General features: G+C 45.4%; 1 protein-coding gene across 3 annotated transcripts in view; it reads right to left on the reverse strand.

The window, feature by feature from the left end:
• PPP1R16B (protein phosphatase 1 regulatory subunit 16B) overlaps positions 1–22,239 on the reverse strand; it is a 109,194-nt gene extending 86,955 nt beyond the window's left edge. For 2 of the 3 annotated variants that reach the window (XM_075901333.1, XM_075901331.1), the window contains exon 1: positions 13,545–13,743. The gene's annotated coding sequence lies outside the window, so the exon portion shown is untranslated. Of the gene's footprint in view, positions 1–13,544; positions 13,744–21,310 lie in introns of those variants that run through there. The other variant, XM_075901332.1, reaches the window with a different exon arrangement.
• Between the last annotated feature and the right edge of the window lie 584 nt (positions 22,240–22,823).

The following is a 22,823-nucleotide window of genomic DNA, read 5'->3' on the forward strand; positions in this document are numbered from 1 at the left end:
CAAAGATTTGGCCTTACTGCAATATAATATACCGTGAATTAATTAATTAGTAACACAGGATGATAAAAGTCATTAAGATCAGAATTTTCGATATTTGCAACACTCCAAAAAAATTCTGTTAAAATGTTTTTATTTCTTACTATAAGCCATTAATGCCTATGTGAACTACGTTTGAAATATAATCATGCAAATGTCCTGGTACACACCCACCGCGTGCAGCCTGCTTTCCCTCTTCCCCCTGCAACCTAGCCAGCCAGAGAGGTCTGCAGCAAGTGAGTCAGGGACACTACAGACTTGCCCCACCTCAGCTTCACTGTGCAGATGCCACGACTCACCTACCCACCCATTCCTTTTCCCCCACCTGCTCCTGTGTAATCTGCTCCCCCTAGCCCAGGCTTGGATAAAATCCTGCTTCTCAAACTTGCAGTATAAAGCAATGCTGCAGGTGGAGGTCCTTAGATTGAGCAGAACTGGTGCATTTCCACTGCACAGGAAAAGAATGAATCTGGAGAGCCAGTGTGAGGAATGGTGCCTTGTGACGTGCACCAAGTCAAGGAGGCTGGCTACCCACCCATCCTCACAACACTGGACATTACAGTTCTTCTGGGAATAGTCTGGGCCCGCTCCTGCCTGTGTGTCTTCCACACACAGTGGCGAGACTTTCCATGGTGAAACTGGACAAAAACAGATTTGAATTTGCCTCAGTATTGGATAGGAGCCAAATTACTTAAACAGGACTGTGTCTTAAAGCCAGGCCAACGGCTTGCCTCAGCCCAACAAAAGGTGTCCCTAGCACCAGGGGAAGCTTGGAGTGAAGCAGAGGCAGGCAAAGAGACTAGCAAGGCCCACTGATTTGCTTGTCCACTGAGGAAAGCTGCAGGAACTGCAATATCTACCACAGCCTCTGGATCCTTGCCCAAGCTTATGCAGAGCTTCAGTACAGGCCATAGGGTAGAACACAGTTTTGTTCCATGGGAGCAAGGTGCTGGAACAGTTTGTAACAGTAAATCCTGCCCTTAATGGAAACCACTTCAAACCAGGGGGCACTGGAGCACCCCACCACTCCTATTCTTAGCACCTATACAGAGGAGTAAGCCACCTCCTTTGAGGGGAAGGATAGCTCAGTGGTTTGAGCATTGGCCTGCTAAACTCAAGGTTGTGAGTTCAATCCTTGCAGAGGCCATTTGGGACAAGAATTTGTCAGGGATGGTACTTGGTCCTGCTGTGAAGGCAGGGGATTGGACTCAATGACCTTTCAAGGTGTCCCTTCCAGCTCTATTTATTTTTTTTGGTTGGTTTATTAATACACTATTTTTAAAAATCTGAAGTTAAATGCAGATTAGGCTTTTCTGGTGGGTGGTAAGAGTTCTGAGTAAAATAAGTTTAGATTTCACATTTTAATACAGACAGTCCCCGGGTTACATGGATCCGACTTACATCAGATCCCTACTTACAAACAGGGTGAGGCAACCCCACACTAGCAGCTTCCCCCCAGCAGACCAGGGAGACGCGAAGCTAGCGCCCCCACCCCGCAGACCAGGGAGACGCGAAGCTAGCGTCCCCCCCCCCAGCAGACCAGGGAGACGCGGAGCGGCTTTTCTCAGCAGACACCTCAGCTTGAGAATAAAGGACTGAGGGAAGTGAGGTGTGGGAGAATAAAACTGAGCTCTGGAGAAATGTTTGGCTAGAGTTTCCCCTACAATATGTACCATTTCCGACTTACATACAAATTCAACTTAAGAACAAACCTACAGTCCCTATCTTGTACGTAACCCAGGGATTGCCTGTATACAAAAAAAAAAAAAAAAAAATCACATCTCTAAGGAGATAAGTCATTAAACCATTCCTCACCTGACCACTTTTCAGCTGCATGTTCAGTGAAGGCTCAGTCATGATATTTCATCCAGGGATTTACTATTAAGCAACATGATTGTGCACCCAAAGGGGTCTCTGGCAGCTGCAGAAACTGCTCATTGGGCACTATGGAGGTGGATGCTCAGCAGCCTTTTACTTGGAAATTTGAAGCCAGCCAGCATTGGAAAGCTGAGCCCTTGGTTTCAGCCTTACCAGGGGCACAAAGCCATCAGGAAAGAGCTCAAGAGGGTTGCCAGACACAAAACATCTGAAACGAAGGGCTACTTTTGAAAACTCTAATTTTTAGGGTGGGGATCAGAAACTGGATTTGGGATGAAACTGAGAAGAGACTACACTCTAGCAATCCAACTCATCCCCTCTCTGTCCAGCTGGGAAGAGAAAGCTCTTCTATTTCCTGGCCTGTGGAGTAGCCAAGACTAGATAAATTGGACCGATTTCCTTTCCTGTTTTTGGGCCATATCTTTTCATGCTAATTCTATTTGAGACTTCCATTGAGAGCACTTGCGCCAAGGTGGTAGGCACCTCAAAATCTGCAATAGCTACGCTAAGATGCATTATATAGAATGACAGATCACGTGACCCCAGGGACGGAGAGCATGTTCAGGGCCAGGGTAAGGACAACTTTGGCCTTTCAGGGGAACACGGACACGTTCGTTCCCTTGAAGGTTCATTTCACCCCTTCATTTCCCTGTTGCAGTCCTGAAGCAAAGTATAGATTGAACCTCTTCAGTCCTGCACACTTGAGACCTGACCGGCGCCGAACCCCAGGAGGCCAATACTGTCTAGCAGCATTACTAACACTTCCACTGCTTACTGGGTTCTTAGAAGATAAGGTAAATTAGAAGGCTGGGGTAAATTAGAGCTAAATAGCAGCACAGAACACGGAGAGCTAGGATTGATGGCTTCAGATAAACTATATAGGACCACTGGAAACTTGACCACACCCATGATAAATGAATATCTGTCTAACTAAAATCATGCCAGTCTGCAGATGTTGTGGGACCAGAGAGTGCTGGACTATAGAGGTGCAACCTGTAGCAGCTACCAAAATCTATCTCCAATATCAGATCAACAGAGGGACCCCATCCCAGAATTCAGTGTTTACTTAGGAGAAATGGAAATTCCACATCTGTACTTGTGTGCAAATATTAACTGAATTTTAACAGTTGCCTCACAGCAGGGCAGAGCATCCAATGAACTAGACTGAACTGCAGCAATGAAACATCACAGGGAGGGGTACAGAGCAGCCCAGACTATGTAGAACAAAACTAATTGAGGGCATAAGACTCCAATTTGGTTTTCCATTTACTTTTTTTTTTTTTAACAGCACATTAAATCTGAATGCAGATTGCCAGGCCAGACACCTGCCTGGGAAACTGTCTGACCCATTTGTGACAGCAACTTTATAATTGCCTTGCATTTGTTTTTTTAGTTCAAGCAGCTTTCCCCAGCACTGCAATGGGTATGGCTGGGCTTGGTCCCAAAGCCTGGATCCTTTCCTGATATTTTAGACCATATACCTGAACATATTGTGATCTGAAGAAGTAGATTTTTCCAGAACAGCCTATAGAGCAAGGAGACATGAAGCAAGTTACACCAACCTTCCAAAGCAGGGAGATTGTAGGGAACAATCCCCTTCCCTTAGTACAGTAATACACTCTTCCACCAGAGTCTTATGGAAGCAGCCAAAGACCCAAGCCTTTCAAGTTATTTTTACAATGAAGTACAAGAGTATGTCCTACATGGACATAGAAATAAGCTAGGGAAATTAACAGGTTTCCCTTTCTAGCTTCTGCAGCACCTCAGAAGCTGCTCAAAGCTGGAATTTGCTTCCTGCCCCCCCACCACATTTCCCCATATGGGCGCTCATGGATGGAGGGGGGGCATTTCAACATGCCCCAGTCATTATGGAAAGCCTGGCCAGAAGCAGTCAAGCACCTTGAATTTCACGGATACAGAATTAATTCCTACTTGAGACGTCTACGTGAAGTAAGATCTGAAGGTCTCTGCCCATTTGCTCTCCAGCTGCTAAGATAAATTATGGGGCAAGCCCCCTAAAGTGTGTGGAGAGTATGTGAAGGAGCACACAGCAGGGGGTTAGGAAGGAATACCCCTCCCCCAAGATCCCAACATAGCTCCCAGCCCCGCTGCAGTCCCACTCTGCACTCTGCCCTCTGCTCTGCCTCCAGTCTAACTCCACCGCTAAACCAACTATGCTGTAACGGGGGGCTGGGGACATGGACAGATTCCGTTACTGCTGGGTGGGGGCATGCAGGAAAATGTGGGCACCTCTTGCACTAAGATACCACCAGCAGGGGGAACAGCTGAGCTCGAGGCCCAGAAGTGCAGTCGCCCATGATCACTCCTTTCTTTGACCTAAAACCTAAGCCCTGCACGGGACAGTAGAAGCAATTCTCAGAGGATCTCAATAGCTATTTCACTACCGATACAAGGCCAAGAGTAACTCCGGGGTAACTCCATGGGTGGGATGCATTTGGGAAACAAAGAATTTAGCACCATTCAACACTTCACTGATATTGCTATGATTGGGAGTGGGGTGTGATAGCAGTACAGGCATTTTGGCTGAGCCACGAGCAGTTTCGGGCATTGGCTTGGAGATGTCACTGTGCAGCAGGTAGCAGCTGAAACCATGGCCTGAATCAGCAGGTGCTCTGAGCAAGCCCTGCTCCCAGCTGCACTCTTCCCAAGCTTGGCTGCGGTGCCTGTGCTGCCGTGACCTCTTGCTCTCCTCCTCTCTCACTTGTTAAAAGCACGATCCCAAGGCACAGCCACCTGCAGGCTGGGAACAGAACTCCTCCTCTCCCCCGTCTGGGGGGAGTGAGTCACTGAGCAGGCCCACAGGGGAGGGCTCTGGATAATGTGGGGGAGAGAGAGGAAAGTGGGAGCTAATGCCTGCCTACATGCATGCATTTAAAGTTGCATTTTCAACTTGTGATTGTCACACGAGGGGGTAAGCAGGGAGCAATCAAGAGCCATGATTCATTCAGGCCAAAGGAACCATGAGTCAGACCCCAAAGAATCATGAGAAGTTACAACAAAACAAAAGTGCTTACTTATATTACCATACAGATTTTTCTCCCTACTTCAGGAGACACTTGCTTCTTCACAGCAAGACTGACTTACCAAGTGTGTAGCAGGACACTTACTTACAAATAATTCACACCAACAGACAGCTTATCCATTAGCACCACCTCAGTCTGTTACATCCCACACTACGCTCTGCCTCGGATCCACCCTGAATCTCTGCAGAGAGGAGATGCTGTGCAGCATAAGCGTAGCCTAGCAAGAGATTGTGATTAGGGATGTAAAATCCCATTAAATTAGTTAAGTGGTTAAATGTAAGTTTAACCAGTTAACTGGTCAAATGGGGGCCGGCTGGAGCAGCTCCCACACTGCGATCAGGGGCGGCTCCTGCCCAGCTGCTTCCGACCCCACTCTGGGCTCCCCAGCCCCCCGCAAGGCTGCCGATTCCCGGGTTACTGTAAGTATCACCCATTAAAGGTGATGCTTTTGGGTAATACGTTACCCATTCACATACCCAATTCTGAGTCCGTCTTTATTAGGCCATTTGGGGAACACAAACAAGACCTATTGGTGAGTGTTGTCTGTCTGTGTTTTCAACATGCTGTAAAAGCAGGGAGTTAGGGCTGATCTTGAATACAATATTTAATGGCCAAAATTCAGTTTAAGAACTGGAATGAAATAAGTGCAGTCCTATGAAGCTAGGATCTCTGCCATTTTAGCAGTAACAAATTCAAAGGACTAAGCTGATTTCAACAGGTCAGACTGCATTATGCCTCTAGACAGGGCAGTCAGTCAAGAGGCAACGTGGAAAGGGCATCAGGGCTACATCTACAGTACACCACCGTTCGAAATAAGATACGCAATTTGAGCTATGCAAATTATGTAGCTTATTTCAATCTCATTTTGAAAGAGATTATTTCATAATTTGGCGCTGTCTACACAGCAACAAATTCCATAACAACCCACTCTTCCAAATCGTCCCTTACTCCTCATGGAATGAGGTTTACAGGGAAGTCAGATTAGTGAGCCCGAAATAGTGTTGTAGTGTAGACGTAGCCCAGAAGACTAGATATCTGTTCCTGGATCTGCCACTGTCCTGCTGTATGGATGTGCGAGAGTCACCTCCCCATTTTACCTGTGCCATGGGGCTTGTCTACAGGCAGAAGTTATTGTGGAATAAGAGAGGGTGTGAATTTAAATTGCTGTAACTGGTCTAGAATTACTCCCCATGTAAATAAATACTTATTTAAATAAAAATATCTTTTTCCTGTTTAATCCACCTCCAAAGTCCTCTCTCTCCTCCTTACCCGCCCCTCCCTCTCATGTGTTAAAAGCAGTGATTCTCAAACAGGGGTCAGAGGCCCACAAGCAGGTTTCTGATAAACCAGAAAGCTGGATCAGTATTCGACTCACTGGGGTCCAGGGGAGAAGTCCAATTCCAACCCCGTCATCCTGGGCTGAAGCCAGAGCCTGAGCAATTTAACTGTGCAGGGCCCTCTGTAACGTGGGGCACCCAGGCAACTACCGTGCTATTGCTTGCTACCTCTTAATACCAGCTCAGCCACTGACCTGGGGAGGAAAGAGGGGAGAAGGAGACAGCTGTCCCGGGCCCAGAGCTGCTGAAGTGCGGCACACTGGGCCACTGAGTGCTTTCTAGGCAGTGCCGAGGGCTGCCTTGCCCCACACTCTACCCCTTCTGTCCGAAGCCCCGCCCCTTCCACAGTGCAGAGCAGCCCCTCCCCACCGCTTTGCCCAGGGGCCTGACCAGGCTGTCAGACCCACTGAACCAGCCCTGGATTTTAACCCTCTGCATATGCAGAAAGAGAGTTATTGTGGCACAGGCAAGCCATGGAATTTTTATAGCGGGGGGGAAGGAGGGGTGATTTAGAAAGAAAAAGGTGGAGCAACTCCATGTTCAAGGAACAAAGACCGGACTATGCAGCACTTTGAAGACTAACAAGATGGTTTATTAGGTGATGACCTTTTGTGGGCCGGACCCACTTCCTCAGATCAAATTGTGGAATAAAATTGGCACGACCATATATTCCAAAGGGATACAATCCAAAAAAAAGTGAACACATAAAACTGACAAATCAGATTTTAGAACAGAGGGAAGGTGTGCGGGGGAGGTTAGTGTCTATGAGATAATGATATTAGGGGTGATTAATATAGCTTCCCCAATTATCACCCCTAATATCATCTCATAGACACTAACCTCCCCCCCCACACCGCCCCTCTGTTCCAAAATCTGATTTGTCAGTTTTATGTGTTCACTTTTTTTGGATTGTATCCCTTTGGAATATATGGTCATGCCAATTTTCTTCCACAATTTGATCTGAGGAAGTGGGTCCGGCCCACGAAAGCTCATCACCTAATAAACCATCTTGTTACTCTTCAAAGTGCTGCATAGTCCTGTCTTTTGTTTCAGCAAGACCAGACTAACACGGCTACATCTCTAATGTTAAAGGAAGAGAAGGATCGTAAGAAACCTACTTTCAGGACTATGAACACATAGTTAAGGAAGAGCCCATGAAGCAAAAGTCTCCCTCTGAACATTATTTTCCTGTTTGAAGCTTATCTGGTAACTTGCTATTTATCAAACTCTTATTTGGCTTCCTTAATCCAGATCCTAACAAGTTGTTCTAAGTGTGAATGGGGAGGGGAAGCTATTCAGTTAACTTCCGTAATTCCAATAGAAGGGGGGGAAAACAGGAAGTTCAGAGCAGTAGCACCTTTCCTCCCTCCCAGTGCATGTAACAATTCCCAGGAGCATAACTTCAGTTTAGCTGCTTTGAAAAACATAATTTAATCCTTCTCAGAGACTAAATGTTCCAAGCAAACAGTTGAGAGTAATATAAAAGACTGAGTATATTTTACCGAGACTAGAGCGGAAGAGACATCAGGTGGACTGAGGAGGCCTATGATGCATCCTGGACATGCATTGGCACAACTTGGATAGTCATGTCAATTCTGCCTCAGTTTCTCCTTTTGTAAAATGCATTAGAAATTGTAGTTAAACCATTATTTTACTGATAATGAGAACAGGACTTCTGGGTCCTATTGATCCAAGTGTCAGAGTGCTTTAAACAATTCAGCCTTCTGTGTGAGGTTGAAGTATCTCTAAATTTATACTGGGAAACAGAGGCATGTTTCCCGTATGGTACACACACAGTCCTGTCTGCAGGTCCCCAGCACAAGACAGAGTTCATGCTTTATATTAAAGCCATGTAGGTGCAAAACCAGAATCTACAGCAAGAGGGCATTTTGATTAATTGATCAAAGCTGGAGAGATTGATTTTCAAATCAAACATAATGGGTCTCACCTGGATAGTCAACAGAAGATTCATTTTTAAGACTTCTTAGCCATACACTTAAGAAGTAGTTCAGAAGTGTCACTTTAAGGAAAAGCATTAAGGGGAAAAAAATCTATGTTACACAGCAAAAAGTGACAATCTACAAATGAATGTGCCAGAAATGGGAAGAATACTTCATTGAGCAGCACAGCTGGTGTGGCTAGATAACCGTGCACATCCAGCAATGGATCTGTCTGTATGAATGAGGGAGCGAGCCCATGGAAAGGAGATGGAAAGACAAGCAGACTAATAAAAGACAGACCGACCTCTAGTAAGATTGCAATAAGCCTCTTTAAACTTCCCTAAAGGGAGAAGCAGCTGGCAAGCCATTCCTAGGATAGAGTATTACTTGATTCAAGAGCCTTGCAAAAAGTGAACAGCTAACCCCTTTCACACACTCCAATTCACTCCTTGAGCTCTTTAAGAGGGGTGAGGGCTAGATACTAAATAAGCATTTACTTGCAGTCAACAATCATTGGCCTTTCTGGCATAGAAGGAAACCAGCTGAGCTGTTTTCAGCCGGGAAAACAAACACTGAATTCAGACTGATCATTAGCATCTTCAGGACAATCAACCGACTGCCACACACTCACTGACCACATCTAGCTACTTTAGCCCACAAGAAAAACAAGTGCATTTTAAATGCATAGCAAATTCTTCTATGACATTAGCAACCCTAGGCCTCAACTGTGCAAGGGCAATATGCAGGCAGATTCTCAAGTTTGCACTGAGCATCTGAAGGCTCTGGCTCTGTGTGGGAAGTGGTATCTTGATTGCATGATTGGGACCTTCGTGTTCACAAATGCATCTATGGCAAATGTTGATTTGGGGCTGGAAATGGCTTTTCCTCACCCACAAGAGTTCTTGTAAGTGACATTCAAAATAAGGTTTTAATTGTGCCTAAGTGGAGGTGGGGGAAGAGGAGGAGGAGGCCTGTCAGTTGTGTTTATAAAATTACCCCCACTATGCATGTATTTTTAAAAAGCGGGCAAAAGAGACAGGAAGAATCAAGAGCAGCAGTTTGCAAAAGAAATTTCCAAGAGATCAACAGGCTGATAGGATTAGTGGGTATGATTAATGGAGAGAATTTACTACATCCAGCCCAAAGACAAGATGACAAAGTGAAGCTCTGATAAATACCCAGAAGTAATTAAGCAACAGTGACAAAGGTGAAATATTACCGAAGGTAGTTAAGGGTTTTTAAATGAGTAACAGACTTCAGTGAGTGTTGAATATTAGGTAACTTTTTTCTTCCTGAACAGCTGGGTCAATTAGCCAGCAATCTAATTTGCCAAGTGAGATCATTGAATTGTCATTTATCCAGTCTCATTTTGAACCACCTATAGCTGAATAAGCAATTCTAAGGTCTGGTCTTCATTACAAAATATGGTCTGTTTAACTACATTGAGCATGCATGCGAAAAATCCACACCCATGAGCAGGATAGTTAAACTGACATAAATCCCCATGTAAAATTCTTCTGTTGACCTAGCTACTGCCTCTTGGGTACCTGTATTATCTATATGGACGGGAGAATTCCTCCTGTCAGCGTACATAGTATCTGCACTGAAGAACTATAGGGAGTCCCTTCTATCCACAAATGCTGATTCTGGAAAGCAATGGTGGGCCTGATTCTAGTCTCACTTAAATCTCTTTTATATAGGTTTAATTCCAGAGTTGCCCAACTGAATTTAGATTTAGACAGAGAAGCAAGAGAAGAATAAGGTCTAGTAGAGTTACACTCACTTAAGTGTTAAAAATCTCAGAGGCGTAGCTGTGTTAACTCTAACCCACTTCATCAGATTTTTACCCATGAAAGCTCATTAATCTATATACGGTAGGTGCCACAAGATTACTCATTGTTTTAAACTAACTTAATTGATTTCATAGGTAAATTCTGCAGTTTGTAGGAAGAAAGTGGGTTCCTTTTGTTGAGGTGGAGCACAGAAAACAACATGAGCTAATAATTTAGCGTCCCTAGATATCTTTTGGAACAAAGCCTACATTTTCACTAGTGCACACCAGGGTAAAATGAAACTTTCCCAAATCAGCTAGAAAGCCATGGACTTTTTGTAATCTGTTAGCCTGAACATCTCAGACTAGGTAATCATCAACAGCATTCTAATAAACATTGGTTGATGTGTTGTTGTTTTTTTACTGGATGAAATATGCAACAGGCATTTTATAAAAGATCGAAGTAAAAGTAAAACATGGCTGAGTTTTCCCCCCCAACAGAATTTCTACAGAAATGACACAGTGCAACTCAGACACCAAGAAGATGCTGGTACCAAGATAAACCGTGCAGGGACAAGTTCTCACCAAAGAAAGCTTCAACAACAAAACCTTGTTCAAGGCAAGCTGCCTGGACATACATTCGTAAGGGAAGAAAGGAACAGTAGCATCTTTATATCTAAATGATATCACATGCATCATACACTTTGAATGTGGAACACATTTAACCTTATATCTACTCTGAAATCTACAGTCATTTTCCCTTCCCTCCAGTCAGAAGGAAAGCAGCTCGGCTTTTAGAGATCCTGTGGGCTGATACAAAGTCTATGAAAAAAAGGAATCAATTCAATTAGCTTTAGTAGCTTTGGATCCAGGCCTTCAATATAGAGATTAAATGCGTAAGGGAAAAGTGTTATCAGTGGTGTTATTTATATAGCATTTACCACAGTACCATATGTGCTTTACAATGAAACCAATCTAGAGGTGGACTAGCACCCATGCTTTAAGTCAATTCCAAGACCATAAATAAATAAAATCAGTTCTGAATATTAGTATGGATACTTTGCCCTTCCTTATGCAACTTAGTAGTAATAATCTAAGGTAAAGCTCAAAACAGTTCTACTGAGGAAGGTAAAACAATAGGTGGGCACAGAAGTTCCAACACTGACTCCATCTGAAAATGCTTCATACAAGTTACAAATACCTAAGATGACTAAAGCAGAAACACTGGAGATTGCCCCCTCCACCATTTGTTTGCTTTGTGAATTCCTAAGTCAATTTCACTATTTCCATTAGAGTTAGATGTCCCCTGGCTCGTGTGGGTTTTTCTGCAGCAGAGAAAATAAACATTTTTAAAGATAAGAAAGTGATTAGGAAAACAAAGACTGGCAGGCAGGTTACAGGCTGGCAGTGTCCCTTCAACAATACTGAACTACATATAGGAGCCTCAGGGCAGGGATAGATTTGAGGTTGGCTGACAGTGTCTCTGAGACATGCTTTCACTGGATCACACAGGAAGATGGCCAGGCTGGCCACTGACTTCCCTTAAGTCCCTGGACTTGAACAATCAATCCATTTCTAAAAACAGACATATGTTTTGCTGAAGTATATTATCATTTCTAATTTAGGCAAAAGGAAGAGAACTTCCAAATGAAGCAAACCGAGCCCACGCCCAATGAGAAACTGAGGCCTTGAATTTTCTAGCTTCTTGTGATCACCTAATTTCCATAATGGGTAAAGTGTTTTCAACCCTGACTGGCAATGGAATGAACTGCCCTAGAAAGGTAATTATGTCCTGTCACTAGATGTGTTCAAGATAAGGTTAAACTATAGTGGGATTAACAGTGTTTTATCCTACTTGACTAGAGGGCTGATTAGATTATTTAAGTGGTTCTTACCTAGTTTGCCTAGGATTGCACAATACTGGAGGTTATTTCCAGACTTGACACTGCAGAGTAATTTTGTCATCACTTCTAGGTAACAGATAACCATCCCCTGATTTCAGATTTGGAAACCTAGGTTTGCATTACCTACACCTGGGCTACTCAACTTTGGAAGCCCCCTGGGGCCACGATGATACTCACAGCACATGCCAAGGGCCACAACTCAAGTGTGGTTGCATATACATGCAAAAATATATTTGCAAATATATGCAAATAGCTTCTTTTACACTGAGGGGCATGAATACAAAAATTAAGGCAAGACTACACAACACACAGGCCCCCTTTAAGTCAGTTTGGCTGATATTAATAAAATGCAATATCTACCCGATTTCTACCCATATGTCAGCACTTTTAATGAGCAATGACAGTCCAGGAATTTAACTACTAAAACACATATCAACAGAAGACCATTATATAGACAACTTTTTTGTTTTAGCTCCCGCTGGCGGGCCGCAAACAAACAGGCTGCGTGTTGAGCAGCCCTGACTTACACCATGTCAGCTACGAAAGCTAGTTTGGTGGTCTCAGGTCACAAGTCAGTTATTCTATCCACCCTGGGAAGTCACTGTGTGGCTGGGGCATCACTGACAATACCAGAACTGGAATAGCAGGCAGTGTTGTAGCTCAAATAGGGATGCACTGGCACAGAGGTATAGAAGTCTGAGCCTGAAATAACTGGGGTACTGCAGGTCAGGACTGAGGGGCACTGTGTGAGGACCCCACACTGCGAGGTAAGGGGGGGAAGCTGCACATCAGAAATAAGGGGCGAGGCACACAGGCAGAACTATGGACAAGAACTGGAACAACAGGGGGTATCACGGTGCACCAGGAGAGAGGCAGAGCAGGATCAGGAGTGAAATGCCCCAGGGAGCAGGAGTGTTGGGTCAAGACTGAGGCGGACGGGATACAGGCCATCAGTCCCAGAACAGCAGGTGGGTAGGTCAGCAGCTAGTCATGTTCACGCTGCTTGGTTCCCATAGCACCACCTCCTTCCCCACAAGCAGGGCTGGGAAGGGTTTGAGAGCATAGGAGCCCACACCCAGGTGACTGGTGCCCATGAGGGGCCACCCAGGGAGCACGGAGGGGGCACGAGGGGGGCACGAGGACACCCCACTTAATTAAAATTCTGGGGGGCCACACAGGGGCAGCACATCTCCGAGTGCTACCAGGAGTCGCCTCGGAGCCTCGCTAGTGCGAACGCCCCAGAGCAGTGCCTGGCTCGCAGCAGGTCCCCAGAGCTGCTGCTTTGCCTTTTTACACCCCCCCCCCCCCCCTCCGCCATGCAAACCCAGCGCTGTCCCACCCCAGCCTCCCCCAGGACACAACACAGCCCGGCCCGGCAGGACCTCGAGCCCCAGGGTCCGGCGGCTGCCCCTGAGCTGCAGAGCCCAGCCGAGCTGGGAAGTTCCTGCTCAATGAAAGCCGGAGAAGCGGCCGGAGCTGGCCGGGGGAGGGGTCCCCAGCTGCTTCCCCGGCCCCTCCCCACCGCGGCCTCGCTGTCTGCCCCCCATCCCCAGCCTTGGGCTGGATGCACCTGCCCCCGGGGGGGTCAATGCGCGGCGCCCCCCCCCCCGGGCTGCAGCTGCTCCGTCACTCACCCGCCGCAGGAGCCAGCCCCGAGCGGGCTGCGGCAGCCGCCAGGCCGGGGGAGGCGAGCGCCGCCCGGGGTCCCCAGGCGCAGGGCCGCCGCTGCCGAGCGCTGCCTGCCCTCCGCGGGCGGCAGGAGCAGCGGGAAGGAGCCGGCGCGGATGCAAGTGCGGCAGCCCGGGTCCTGCGCTCGGTCCCGCCGGCTCCTCCCCGGGGGTGGGGCCAGAGCAGGCGGGGGGCGGCTGAGGACCGGAGGCTGGCGGGGCGCTGCGCTCTGCTGCCCGCGGGCTGGGGAGGGGGAGCCGGAGCCGGGCAGCGCGGGGCGCTCGGGTATTTTCAGCCGGGCTAGCGGGGCAGAGTCCGGGAGGCAGCGGGAGCCAGGCCCAGCAAAGCCGGGGGAGGAGGGGGCGCTGTGCAGCGGCCTCCCCGCCGCGGCTCCGCACCATTGAGATTTGAAATTCCAAGCATGCCCCCACCCCCACATCTGCAGCTACCGGGCCGCCCCCCGCATCCCTGCTCTCTGGCCTGCTCACAGGCCCGGGGTGCTATGGCGGGGACGGGAGCAAATCAACACCTCACTCTAGAGCAAGACAGGAGAAGAGTCTTTTGGGCACAGCAGGGGGGATCCTGTTAAGGGATCCTACTCAGAGACATGGAGCTAAACCCTTCCTAGAGCTGAAAAGCAGTTAGGGGCATATGGCACCATAACTCCCCCCTGCACTTGTGAGAGGAAGGTGAATGCGGAAAGTGAAAATGAAATAGTACAAAGTAAGTTTGTTTATAAAGATAGTAACAAGATTAGTTAACCCTCCCCCCTCCCCACACACACACCTAACTGCTACAGAAACATTGATTTACACCACTGATGATTTACACCTCTGAGTGTCTACAAGCCCTTCCCTAAAAGCTGCACACAACCTCTGGACTTGGCTGATGTCAGCAAAATAGCACTGTTGAGAGACCAAAAGATGGGGAACTGAAAAAAATGGGGGCTGGTAGAAAATTCCAGGTACTTATGAGAATCTTCCTAAAACAGCCCACTGTGGAGTTAGCTAAGATTTGTATTTTATTTCAGAGTGAACATACCTGGTACACTGATGGCTTTACTGAAATTAAGTTGCTGTTGGTGCAGAAGACAGATTTTAAAAATATCTACAATTTTTAGTAGATACAATAAGAGAACTTGATAGCAAGTACCTATTTTCCATGAAATGCATTATTCAGGGAAGAGAGATTCATGCTTTATAAGGAAAGTGTTAAAAACAGAGCCCAAATAAGCAATATTTTGTGCTTTTATCAGGCGTTCATTTAAGGCTCTCAATGTGCATATATTAATGAATCAAGCCAACACCTCAATGATGTAATTTTCATGTCCATTTTGTGGACAGACAAACTGAGGCATGAAGTCATTTGCCAATGGCCACAGTAAATTAATAGGAGAGTTAGGAATAGAAACCTCGAGTCCTAGCTCCAAATCTCCTTTAACCATTAGACCTTCTCCCTGGAAAGACTGCACATGCACAAATTCCCAAGTGCACTCTAAAATACTTTATTTATTGTCCCACCCATTATAGATACAGTCAGAGGCAGCCCGAGGCGGAATGCGCAATCAGCGCCCCCGCCTCCACAGCCCTCAATGGTGTGACGTCATCATTGGGCGCCCCATTTAACACGGCGCCCTAGGCGACGGCCAAGTCGGCCTATATGCACAGGCCGCCCCTGGATACAGTATAAAGCCAGTTATCTGCATCCTCTTTTATCCAAAAATCCCAGTTATTCAAATCCACCTGGCATCCATCATGTAGCTGGAAGCTAATCACTTCTGTTGATCCAAACACATGGTTATCCAAAACTTTCACGTGTCCCCACAGGCTGTTCAGCTGTACAGGAATGTACTAAGCTACAATGATGAAGGCTTGATGTGAAGTGCTTGGTCTAGTAAAGTAACGTATGCAGTCCACTAACTATTTGCTGCAGCAGCAATCTACCTCCTGTATACACAAAGCCTGCAAGCTTTAAGGCAGTGGTTTCCAACCTTTTTAACCACCAGATCACCTTTTCAATTTAAGAGCAATGTAAGATCTACCTCAAATCCAAATATCCTTGCCCCACTTCTTTCATACCCTTTCTTTGAGGTCCCGCCCCTGCTCTACCCCTTCTCCGAGACCTCACCCTACTACCCAGGCAAATGCCCTATCCTCTCCCAGTCTCCAGGCTGGGGGATTGGGGTGCAGGCTCTGCTCTTGGGCCAAGGAGTTTCGGAGTGTGATAGGCGCTCCGGCTGCACTACTTGCAGAGACCTGGAAAACAAGGCTGATGAGAGGAAGACAGAATTGTTCATCTCCAATACAGATCTAGAAAATCAAGAGAGATTGTCCAAAGAAGGCACATCGACACCATAAAGAAGAAAGGGTGAAAAAATTACCATTAGAAGTGTCGGGTAACTGAGCTCAAGTGAAAATTATCTAGGAAAGCTCTACCAGGAGCTGATGTTTGCCTTTAAATCACTGAGGCTAGGGAGACAGCATGATCCAGCACTAGATTTGGAGTCAATGGCTGAGCTGGGACTAGATCCCAGGTTCTCCTGATTTCAAGTCTTTGGTAACCTGAGGCTTGGTTTAACCCCGTGTGAAATAACATTTGTAGGAGCCATCCAGTTCTCTCACATATGACTCAATCCCCCTAAGGGAGGATGGTCCTGGGGTTAGAGTTTTAGCCTGGGATTTGGGATCCCCGGATTAAATTCCCTGCTCTACTACAGACTTTGTGTGTGACCTTAGGCAAACTACTGAGTCCCTCTGTGTGTCAGTTTTGCATCTGTAAAACAGGAATGGCAGCACTTCTCAACCTCACAAAGGCTCTGAAGGGATAAATACATCAAAGATTCCAAGATGCTCAGATAATAGAGTAATGGGGCAATCTCCTTTTGCAGCTTGATCATCCCATATTAGCTGAAGTGCATTTTACCAGTCAAGGCAGGATGGGAATTTGATACCAGTGAGATATGGCAGAGTCAGACTGAGTTGGAATCGGGCAAGCAAAGATTGCACTTCAGGTGGCAGGTCAGAGGTGTGCATGTGATGCAGGGCACGAGAAAATACAAAAGGCAAAGCTATTCCATAGTTCACTTCACATGGGCATGAAGAGGCTTGGTGGCAGCCAAGGAGCAAGAGCTTTGTGGAAGCAAACCAGGATTTTGACAGCAGCTATGGTAACAGGACCTTTGGAGATTTATCCTCAAATATCACTGGCAGTAAGAGAACTGGTAAGTACATCACTTGGGTGTAACTTTCATGCCTTATCCCCAGAGAGACCAAGGGCCAAACTGAGCATTGGTGTAAGCAGGCATACCTCTGGAGTAACTCTTACCCTTTCCCTGAGTACTGAACTTTAGGCAGAGGCTTTTCTGAGCCCAGGTACAAACTTAGAAGCAGCAGACAAAGAATAAGATAAACTAGCTATTAACATCCTGTGATTCCGTTCCTATAAAATGTAGGCTCTGCATTGTGAGAAAGGTTTTTATCTCATGCTCTTGAAATTTCCACTACATGCATCTGACGAAGTGGGTCTTTGCCCGTGAAAGCTTATGCTCCAATACATGTTAGTCTATAAGGTGCCACAGGACTCCTTGTCGCTATCACATGCTCTTGTATTCTATGAGTGAATTGGCCAGAGGCAGAGAAGATGCTAGCAGTCAGTTTAGTCTATTTAGGCAAAAAAGGAAAAAAGCTACAGCAAATTAAGATTTGAAGATTAGAAAAGATACCTGGTGACTGGGAAGAGACTAGTCCAAGAAGAGGCTAAGCAGGAAGTGGGAGGCGCACACAGAGGACGCTATAAAATGAAAGGACAGGGAGGATTTAGAGAGTGAAACAGAAAATAGTGAGGAAGAACAGATGTCATTTGGGGGTGAGGTTACTTGGGCCTTACTGGTGACTGAGGGCAAACATCTTGGAACTCGTGATAGCACAGAGGAAATCAGTGAAGTGATTCAAGGAGGGTTGTGCTAAGGTCAAAGCAGTAGGAGAAAATAATTGTAGTTAGGGTGTTTTGAGCAGCATGGGAAAGGAGACAACTATACTAATCAAGCCGAGAGGCACCGGAGCCAGGATTTTAGAAAGGGGTACAAAGGGAAGGATTGTGATATTATGCAATAAACTATGGATTCAAGGGGGTGGAAAGGAGTTGAAGAAAGTGGGGAGGAAGAAAGTGGAAATAAAGAATTTAAGGCTGAGAGTAAGGAAGACAGTGGAGCAGTCAAAGCTGCAAGACAAAGAGAACTGGGAGGAAGAAATTCGGGGAGCTGGCAGGAAGAGATGCAGGATTGGTCAGATCTGGAACCTGTCCACCACAGCATGTGGGGATGTCTGGATCAGGACATTTGTGAATCTAGACATCAGATCTAGATTTGAATTTCAAACTACTCCATTTACCTGGATCAACCCACAACTCTGAACTGATCTCTGCAAAGATGGCAGGATTTAGCCCCTGGATTTTGTAAGGCCAGAAAAACAGTGCTGCACGTTGATTAAGGGAAGATTCTGTATTGGTGCAGGTACTGACTAGAATCTTTCTGGCTAGTAGCTGACCACCTACCCCACTCAGTGGGAGAAACCATGCTTTCCTTATCATTAGTCCATCCTCCACTTACCAGTCTCTTAGTTTCACCCATCTGTGACATCTTATCTTAAACTAAGATTCTAAACTCTCTAGGGCAGGGATTCTTGTGGCTAGCAGTGGAGACCTGGCCTGGATAGACCTTCTGGGTACAATAATAGGATCTAAGGCAGCTCCTGAACATTGGTACATGGGACTGTTTTACTAGTTACTACAGTAAAAAAAAATTAAAACCACACCTCTAGGGTGTGATTTTCTACCACCTTGGTTAGTTATTTGCAGCTGTGCCAAGTGAAAGGCTCACACCTGTGAGTGGAGAGTCCAATTGGCAGGCTCATCCCAGCCTCTTTGCACAGGTGTAAGCAATTACAGAACATAGTGGTAGCTGGGGATACCTGAGCTCCTTAACAAATTTCCCTGGGAATTGGGTTCCGTCCTCCAGATTTCACTGTTAGGTGAAGTTATACTTGCAGGCTGTGTCTACATTGGCAAGATTTTGCACAAAAGCGTGTGCTTTTGCGCAAAATCTTGCTGCCTGTCTACACTGGTCGTGAGTATTTGTGCAAGAACACTGACTTTGTAATGTACAAAATCAGTGGTTCTTGCGCAAATACTCTGACACTCCCGCTGTAGACAGCAACGTTACTTTCTTGCTCAAGAAAGCCCTCTGACTAAAATGGCCATCGGAGCTTTCTTGTGCAAGAGAGCGTCTACACTGGCACAGATGCTTTTGCGCAAAAGCAAATCTTTTGCGCAAAGGCACATGCCAATATAGACACTCTCTTGTGCAAATACTTTTAACTGAAAAACTTTTCCGTTAAAAGTATTTGCGCAAAATCATGCCAGTGTAGACGCAGCCGCACTGTCCTGGAACCTTGCCTGCCAGCAACAGCAGAACCTCAGCTAATGGGCTCTGTAATCTTAAGATTAATTCTTTTTTCTTTACTAATGCTTGAAATGTCCCTGTTGCAGCATCTGTCATGCTGCTGCAAAACAGACATCATTGCCTTGAACAGAATGCATGTGTGGTAGACACTGTTTAAAGTCCTGCCTACACATATTCCTTACAGAGTAGAAAAGAAATTCAACACCTGGCTGATGCATTATTTATTTATATCTATTGTTTAGTTTTGGGCTCAAAGACCATTGTGTGGCACTTAATCTGCGTACTTTCTTCCTCTAATCTGAACTAATGCATTTTACCTACCTCCCAGGCAGATAATGACAGAGATAGATTCAAGATGTAAAGTTTGTCTCTGGGATGAGATTTCAGAAACCAGAGTTTGGGGTGACTATAGTTTAGCCTAGTAGCATGTTGTTTGTGAGGTGCTGTGAAGCAACAATGCATTCTTATAAAAGCCATGTGTATATTATGATTTTATATATGAGAGCCAGAATATGGAAGACAAAGGGTATCAGCTTAGTTTTTCTGCAAAGTGTGTAGGAAGTTGAACACATTAGACTCTCCTAATTATAGCATCTCTTGTAAAACGATAGGAGCCCAGTTCTACGCCACAGATATGCCATGAAGCATTCTGGGTCAGACCAATGGTCTACCTTGCCCAGCATCCTGTCTTCCAACAGTGGCTAAGGCCAGGTGTGTCAGAGGGAATGAATAGACCAGGTGATCAGTCCCCTGTTATCCACTCTCAGCTTCTCCCTCGTAGTTACACACAGATAAAGGAGTTTTCATTTCTGAACATCATGGTTAATAGCCTTTGATGGCTCATTCCCTGGCAACTTCTCTAATTCTTTTTCAAACCCTATTATACTTTTGGTCTTCACAAGATACCCTGGCAACAAGTTCCACAGGTTGACTGAGCATTATATAAAGAGGTTTTCCATTCATTTAACTGTGCTGCCTATTAATTTCATAGAGTGTCACCTGCTTCTTGTGTTACGTGACTATAAATAAATTCAGCTTTATTCGCTTTCTCCACACCAGTCATGATTTTATTAACCTCTATCATATCCCCCTGCCCCTTAATCATCTCTTTTCCAAGCTGAAAAGTCCCAGTTGTATTAATCTCCCTTCATGTGAATGCTCTTCTATACCTTAACCATTTTTATTGCCCTTCTCTGAATCTTTCCCAATTCTAATTATTTTTTTAAGTTGGGGTGACCAGAACTGCATGCTTACCATGCCCTGATGTTACTTCAGCCAAGTTTACTTGCATTGCTTTGACTGAAATAAGTGATCATCAGCCACAGATGGAATACTTTATACTTCCATTATGTCTCTCCCACAGGGCCACAGAAGCAGAACCATGCATTTTACTTCTCAGATAGGCAGGAGACTGGGTAAAACTAGAACTTAAGGATCTGTGAAAAGAATCCAAAGACATGAGGAAGCATAAACAGTTCCCCAAAAGTCTGAGAGGAGATGATGTGTCCTGTGATGAATACAATGAAGTAACTGAAAGAGACTTTGTCTTTAGAAGCAAATAGCACTTAGGCTATGGGGGGGGGGGGGGAAGAATAACGTGCTGTTGGCAGATAAGGTCAGAGCACAGTGGTAGAACAGGAAATAACATGACAGGTGTAACCCCCTTTTCCCTCCCCGGGTTACTCGGGAGCAGGTCACACTCTCCTGTGTGCCTGGGCACCTGATGGTTTTAACATAAAAGGAGATCCTGAGCACCCCAGTGGTGATGTTGTTTAGTTGGGGAAAACCCTATCCACCCCTTTTCTGCAGTCCCTTGCTCATAAAGAACATACAAGGGTGGTGCCTCCAGCTGGCTGGCCTTGTACACACTTACTGGTGTGCCTTGAGAGCATCCAGGAATAAACTCATTCCAGCAATAATCTGGATCTAATTCCAGAACAACTGCAAATCATATACATCTAAAAGATTACATTAAAATAAACACTCTTTACTTAACTTAAATAAACAGGGTTTAATAGATTAACAATGAATAGCATTAACAAAGGGCACCACAATAATTGGAACTTATATAGCTAGCATTTGCACTGCCAATATTGATCCCACCCCAGTGTGCGCACACTCCTGGACTCAGAGTCCCAGACTCTTGCTTGCATGAGCGCACTTGAAGAACTGCAGCTGTAATGGAGATTCTCTGCAGGCAGTATGTATGAGGGTCCAAGCTAGGCAGCAGCTCTGTCCCAGGCAGCACTTTTCAAAAAATGCCCAATTACTTACAGTCTCATGCTGTGCCTATCAGAAGCAGCCTGCTTGATCCCAGTTCCAAAGGCCAGTCCCAGTCTATAGCTGCACTCTAACAGCCCCTGGACTGGATGAAACTCCTCCACAGCAGCCTGGCTTCCCTTCTGTTCCAAAATCCAAGGGCAGAGTCCCAGACTGCTAAGCCTCCCTTCTCATGCACTGGAGAGACCCTGATCTCCCACACAAGAGTCACTTCCTTCCTGTTTTTCCCAAAGACTCATGGGAATTGTAGTCTGTGAGGCTGGATTGCAGCACTCAGGGTCTTCCCAGAAAATAAGCGGAGGCACCTTTAGTAAGGGGACTACACAGGTATCTGTAACTACAAGGTATTCATCTTACTGAAGACTGGTCTCCATTGCCTATAATACTTGTTTACTAGCAAATGGTTAAATAGCTCCTGTGCTTTTGAACTGAAATTTGTTAATGTCCCTGTAGTTAAATCAGCCAACTCCTTTCCACCTTTTCATTACTATGAAATTTATACCCTTTGCCTTTTTCAAAACATCAACTATGGCTTTTGCAGGAAGCTTGGAAGGCCACAAAATTCAGACTTGCAGAGTATGTTATAGGTTAATACTTTCTCTGTACTTGCTTTTTAGTGTTGGGCATGCTTTTTGTCCTGATTTCACTTCTGGAATGGGCAAGGCAGCTTTGAGGTCTTGGGCCTGCTGGAAACACATTTCAGGGTTGTTTCTGCCATTTCCAACTCAGAAGCAAATGTCTCACTGTAGATAGTGATCTGGAATGTGTGTCATTTCCCAAGATCAAAAGTTGCTTGTATAAATTCATAATAGTCTCCTTTGCTATTTTTGCCCCTTCGGGCTGTATCTCTACTAAACTGAAAGTCCCTTTAATGCAGTAACCAGTTGCATCAGCTATTTAGTTAACAAAATTATATTTTGGTTGACCATCCTGAAAAATAAAAAAAAATAATTTGGGGTCAGACAAATTTCTGGTTGTTTGACCAGAAATGTTTAGACTTTGTGCTTTTACTTTTGAAATGTTTCAGTTTAATTTTAAAACCAAAATAATTTTTAATCAAAAGGTCAAACATTTGGTATAAAAAATGTCAAACATTTCAGTTCTTTCACATTTTTTGACACACAATTCAATGACTTTAACATGAACTTGTGAAATGTTTTGGTCAGCCCCATTCTGCAATTTTTGCTGAAAAAAATTTTAGGACCGCTCTCCATTAAAGCTGGGCAGATACCTGTGCAGTGTGTAGAACACACACTGGTCAAATGTCCATGCTTTGTCTGCACCATTGCATTTGCTGCCATGGCTGCAGGAGTTGCTGTAACAATATACTAATTTTCTCATGGATTTGGTGTTGAACTGCCCACCCTGAGATTTAAGCTGCCTGTTCAGTATGCAAGCATAAAAGGAAAGAGCCAACCTAATGCCACACTTAGGCTACATCTAGACTGCAGGCTTCTTTTGGAAGAAGCTTTTCCAGAAGAGATCTTCTGAAAAATCTTTTGAAAGA

The sequence above is a fragment of the Pelodiscus sinensis genome, chromosome 18, assembly GCF_049634645.1.
Source record: "Pelodiscus sinensis isolate JC-2024 chromosome 18, ASM4963464v1, whole genome shotgun sequence".
NCBI classification, from domain to species: domain Eukaryota; kingdom Metazoa; phylum Chordata; order Testudines; family Trionychidae; genus Pelodiscus; species Pelodiscus sinensis.